The sequence below is a fragment of the Copadichromis virginalis genome, linkage group LG20 (genome assembly GCF_057382275.1).
Source record: "Copadichromis virginalis isolate Kocher_CV1m ecotype Utaka linkage group LG20, C_Virginalis_male_GT1.1, whole genome shotgun sequence".
Classification (NCBI taxonomy): Eukaryota; Metazoa; Chordata; class Actinopteri; order Cichliformes; family Cichlidae; genus Copadichromis; species Copadichromis virginalis.
In genome coordinates this window covers 5,525,644-5,531,742 of record NC_140637.1, presented here as the reverse complement: position 1 = coordinate 5,531,742, position 6,099 = coordinate 5,525,644, and positions in this window count along the sequence as shown.

The window sequence follows — 6,099 nt, the reverse complement described above, 5'->3', positions numbered from 1 at the left end:
TCCAGCAGAAAGTATCATTTCACAAACCTCTATTAATCTCAGATGGTTTTTTTAAGCAAGACAATGAGTTCGCTGTACTCAAACAGGTCTCAATCCAGTGGAGCACCTTCGGGATGTGGTGGAACGGGAAGTTGGCACCATGCATGCACAATGTGCTGCTATCATGTCGATATAAACCAATGTTTCCAGCTGTTTTATTTTCTGAATCTATGCCACAAGACACTGAAGGGATAAGGGGTTTGAAAATACAAGAGGAGCTGCCGTCAGCTGATGACAACACATTTAATGTTTTTCTTCTTGCACATTATTCTTGAAGCTGAATGACAGACTTGAGATTTCTGCATTGATCTAACTTTTGATGGCAATAATATCATAGACCCAACATTCAAGAGCAACAGCAGCATATCTAAACAGAGCCACATAAGGCAAAGCCACATGTTTCTAAGGCCATGCATCCAATAAGGTCTTGTTAATGGTAAATTGGATGAGTGTGTGTCCAATTCTCCATTTCCTCAGAGGTGTCTCAGCAGCAACAGCTGCTACCAATGGCAAAGCAGTGTTTTTCACGCAGCCCCCTTTTCTGCAATGTGACTTGGGTCTTTCCAAAATAAGCTCATACACATGCAAAAATAGATAAATGAACATCTATTGCAAAGGGCAGCGGATTTAAAGAGAGGTCTAACCGGGGCACAGCGCTGAAAGAGATGACGGAAACATCTCATCCCAAAACATAAACTATAAATGGGCCAATGAAGTAGTAAAATGAGAGGAGCAGACATGTCATACATACACGACACGCAATATATTATATACCTGTGGGTCCTATCAACAGGAAGCTGCTCTTATGACACAATGTGACTCAAGACGGGTCATTCATTTTATGCAAAATGTTTCTCTATTTGTGGCCAGAGCTCAATTTTGCAGCTTCAGGATTTGCTTATAATAACTTTTCTTGCTACATTTAAGGCAGACGTCAACTGGTGTAGCTGAAAGTATGTCACAGTCTAAATCCGTCTGCTGTTAAGCTCTCATGAAAGACTTGCTCCAGTGTGCCTTGTATGGTGTATAATTTTGTGTATTTCTTTGCAGGTTTTTAAAGGTGTTTCAGCAACAACACGCTCACGGGAGGCAGAAAATCTTAGCATACTGCTTCATATGCACTTGTTTTTTTTTTCCAGGTGTCAACTCATAGCTCCTCCCCGCTGATCCTGTGTCACATAAGTGGTGATAGACTGGATCTATGACTGGTAGATCAATATTGTTGCCTGATATGTGTCTCAGCCAAGTCACAGGAAGAATTTACAACTATACTGACATGATGACCATATATTTCAGACCTGAGTATTGTGTAGTCTGGCTCTGAAGAAAAAAAGATGGTGCCACTGGACTTCAAACTGCACAAATATGTGAGAACAAACCGTGCTACTTCCATCTACATATAAAGACCATGATACTCTACTGCAGTTTCTCTCTACCTATGTTGCATTGACATCATCTGTCACGTGATATAAAAGACTACACTGACAGTTATGCTTCTCAGTGTAATTACACTGCCAAAAAGTTTGTATTAAATATACCACTTGAGTGACTATCGCTGAGTCAGTTCTCCTCTTTTGCACTTTGGGTGTTCTCAAGGTCCTGTGTGCCAGTTCTGAGTAGATGTACTCTTCCAGGATCGTAATCTCCCAAGGTCCATTGTCTGAATTCTGTTAACCAGCTGAATGTAACAAAATTCGCTACCTGGAATTGTTGAGTTACTCTCTAAGATATTGTTAGGTCAAATTTGACCCCATGGTTTCCCTAGAAAACAAAGGGGTCGGCTCTGACCCCATTGGTTCTCCAGGGTTAAATTAAAACCACCTTAGTGTGGTTGCTCATGTAATTTTTTTCTTTTGTGTTGTAAATCAACTCAGGTGAAGAAAAGATTTTGTAAGTACTCATTACCACGTGAAGTTGTTTTCAGTGGTTCAACCAGATTGGTTTTAAAGAATGAGTGAAGACGTATTTGTTACTTCACTATTACTATTACGTTCAAACAACAAGCTCCCATGGCAAATCAACTTTTTTTTGTTTTCTCGCTTAACGTCACAAGGAAATTTTTAAACCGCAGAAGCAAGTACATGGCTAAGTAAGCTAATCTACAGAAAACCCCAACAACATGTTCCTGTTTTTTTAAAAGACCAAGATGAAAGGTTTTACTTGTTGAGGATGCCCAGAAGCACTAGCATCAGCAAGCTAGGTAGCGGGCATGCTAACTAGCAAGTGACCACGAATAAAATGGTCATCAAAACTACTTCACCTGTTTTTCTTTTTCCAACTGCACACAGTGGAAACAAATACACAGCTACCTATTTATACTATTGATTGTGTGTCAACAAAATGGATGTAGTCACCATCCATCCATGACGTCAGCCGCTGGTTAGCTGGTCTTGACTCAAAGCCTCGAGCTGAGATAAGCGAGGGCTGGATTTGACTACTCTAAACCATACCCTATAGAGCTCAACAGGGATCCCCCGCTTTTTTTATGGGCTGTGGTTCTCAAAATGATTCATTTCCACTCTTGACGTTATGAAAAAATCCTTCGATTAAGAGTTTTTAGCTTTGAACCAAGCTAACCAGGATTGAAATGAATCATGGTCATACAAAAGACTTAAATGGGATTTTTTTAATACACACACACGCGCGCACACACACACACACACACATATATATATATTCCATAATACACCCCAAATTCACGATTCAAGATAATCACAGATTGAATTAGTTAATATTTATATCAATCTTTTTCATTACCGTGTTTTCTGGTATAACAATAGGTTTAAATATCTTTTGTAGTATGTAGTGTGTTTAGTGAAGTTTAGCCGTGTTATTGCTTTCTGACTACAATCACTGCTTGGTTGGTTTCAATTTCTGATTGTGGGTAGAGTAGTTCTTCTCCACAACATTGTAAGTACAATGTGAAAAACGTGGCTAGTAACTTGTGGTTTCTACAGGAGCAGAATTTATGTTCTGTTTTGGTCTCCACCAGTTTCTTGGTGTTCAGAAGTAAATGATGCCACGAAATGCCAGAAATGATCCTGGAGTCACAACCAAAATAGGACAGTTAGAGTCAAAAAATCGAAGCAAATAAAGGCTAAAATGGAAAGAAGTTGAACTCCAGAGTTTAGTCAGCAATAATAAGTTAATCGTTAGGACTGTCTAGTTGATCCATGTTATCCTTTGTTAAAATTAAAATCCTGATAATGATGGCTTAATTCTTCTTTATTTTTCCACTCCAATAAATCAACATTTGCCAGTTTCCAGTAACTCATATGTGGCCTTACAGTAACAGGAAGCAACAAAGGTGGAGACAGGCAGAGCAGACCAGGAGCACTGTTTGTTTCAGTGACATGTGCCTGGAGGCAGTTTTGGCAAAGGGATGTGGACTTAACTGAAATGTACTGTGGATACCTCTCACTGTACCGACGTCTGAGGTCGTAACACATGTCGCTGTGGATGCTCTTTCATGTCAGCAGTCGTCGCACAAAGTGCATACAGTGCAAACACTCAAAACAACCAATCTTGTGTGCCTTCGCTGGCCTTACTGATCTAAAGTTTTCTGTGGATTTCACACCTTTACTTTACCTCAGTGCAGTACGCTCAAAGTGAGAACACACACGATTATGCACATCAACACCTTTTTTTTCAAGTACGAAAAAGTACGAATCTATATCTCACACTATAAGTTCCTGCTCTTTTGACGTTTTAGGCTAATTTTGTAAATCCACTTGAACATGCACAATATTTACTCTTCACTACAGCGCACGTGTTCATGTGACCACACTTTCCGTTAAGCTTTAATTGTGGCTACATGCCTTTTTTTTGCATGCACTAAATGAGTTTCAGCCATGTGACTGGCGGATTAGCTATTTGTTTTAATGAGCTACAGGTGTCCCTAATGAAGTGGCAGGAATGTGTATATACAGTAGGTTGTGTTATCTGTTAGTTGCCCTAATCAGCTGGCATTTCTCTGAAGTGCATGGATGTTCTCAAATGTTAACTTAGTTTGTGAATTTCCTGGGACTGATATTTAACATGCTGCACATTTTTTCTTGCTTTCTGAGCCTTCTGTGTGGTTACAGTGGCTGACCATTATTATTATTATACTTTATTCTCATTATGCATGTTCACCCACTTTGGTTTCATGGCTAGCTGCTAGCTAGTCTTTTTCTCTCCCAGCTCTCCCTCGTTGTCTATTGCTGCAGGATTGGGGAACAGGCAGGCAGTAAGTCCAGGACAGACAAATCTCCATAAATCCTTCCACAGTGGCTACCCTCTTCAGACTACACTGTACAATATCTGTCTTCATCTTACGAGTGCACAGGCCCAGCCACCTGCTTTTCCTCTGCTCAACCCCCCTCCCACCCCCCATGCTTTGTGAACTTAATAAAAGCTGCCATTAAGCAGCGCTTCATCTGTTTGGGCCCTAATCTGCCTTATAGGCATCATGTGACCACATATGCAGTGCACACCTGTCGTGTATGTTCCCAGCCTCAACTGTTGCCTCTCCACGCTGCTCACACACACACACATACACTCACTCAACCTGTTCCTGACATATCAACCAAATGCTTGTCAGTGTTGCCTGGCACAATAACACACACACACAAACACACAGTTGAGGCTTATAAAACATAAAACTCGAGGTTGTTTTGTGTGAAAGCAGAAGGTATGAATCTGCTCAAAGATGTGTCATACACATGTTTTAAAATTCAAAAACACACTGACACCGGAAACAGGCCTAAAGTTATTCAGTATGGTTTTTTTTATTTCACTGAGTGAAAAGCTCAATGTTTGCATAAGACATGCAAAAACATAAATATAGAACAATGAAGATGAACAGCACTGTATCCAAGTGGAAATAAGCAACACGACGAGAATGAATAGTAGCGCTGAGGGCAACAAATTGAAGTAGAGACTTTTTAAAAAATTGCTTCATTGTCTACTTTTCATATAAAACGTCTCATAAATCGAGCCAAATTGAACGCTAACGGGAGATGGCTTTTAGTCCAAAAGTGCAATATATTTTACAAAGTCTAAATTGTTGCTCTGTTTATCCACTACTCTGCAGTAAGAAGGCTGCTTTCATATTACATTTTTCCAGCAGTGGAAATACATCTCTGTTTACCCCCCCCACACACACACATTTTTTATACCATCCTTTTTACTCTGTTAATTAAAACAGTAAAACGATCTGTCGTTTCAGCAGCAGCCTATGCAGGATTTGGAGGTCGTTTCCGTCTGGTTTTTGTGTAATATAATTTTCATGTTTATTCTTTTTTTCTTTTTTTTTCCACTGGTAGATTATATACAGGATACCAGCTGGCAGACAGATGGTGATGCCTTTACCCGTGCTTTTTTTTCTCTTTTTTTATTAAAAAAAAAAAAACATCACAAGGAAGAGAAGGAGTAAGGACAGGAACAGCTGTAGACGAGGGGACAGAGTCAGCACACTGGCCACTGGGTGACATGAAATATTGGGAGGAGACACCAGCACATGGCTTAAAGAGAGAAAAAAAAAAAGTAATAATAATAAATGTGCCCTGTTACCAGTGAGCAAGACACAGAGAGCCATCTTGTTAGCAGTAGCAGACCTCTAAATCTCAGTAATGGTCCTCGCTCTGATCCTGTTCTCACACCAGAATGTGAAGAATGAACAACCCCGACAACAAATATTGTTGATTCCTCTACCTGCATGAATGCAGATGGTTTTTTTTGTCTTTTTATGTGTGTGTTTGTGTGTTTTCATTTATTTTGGTGAAAAAAAAGTTGAGTTTATAGAGGAACAAGCAGGAAAATGAGGTTATGGATTGAACTGCAGGTTTGAGTAGGTGGGACAGAACAGCCACGGCTTATGAGTCTCTCTCAGCAGGACACACACACACACACACACACACACACACACTTCAGTAGTATCACTGACACAGAGGGGAAAAAAGGAGTGCTGCTTTTGCCCTGCTGTTGTCCAGCAGCAGCAGTTTTCCCCCTACATGTGACTAAAAACGACCTCAGGCTGAATCATTACCGATCATGCGTCATAATAATTACAGCGTCTTT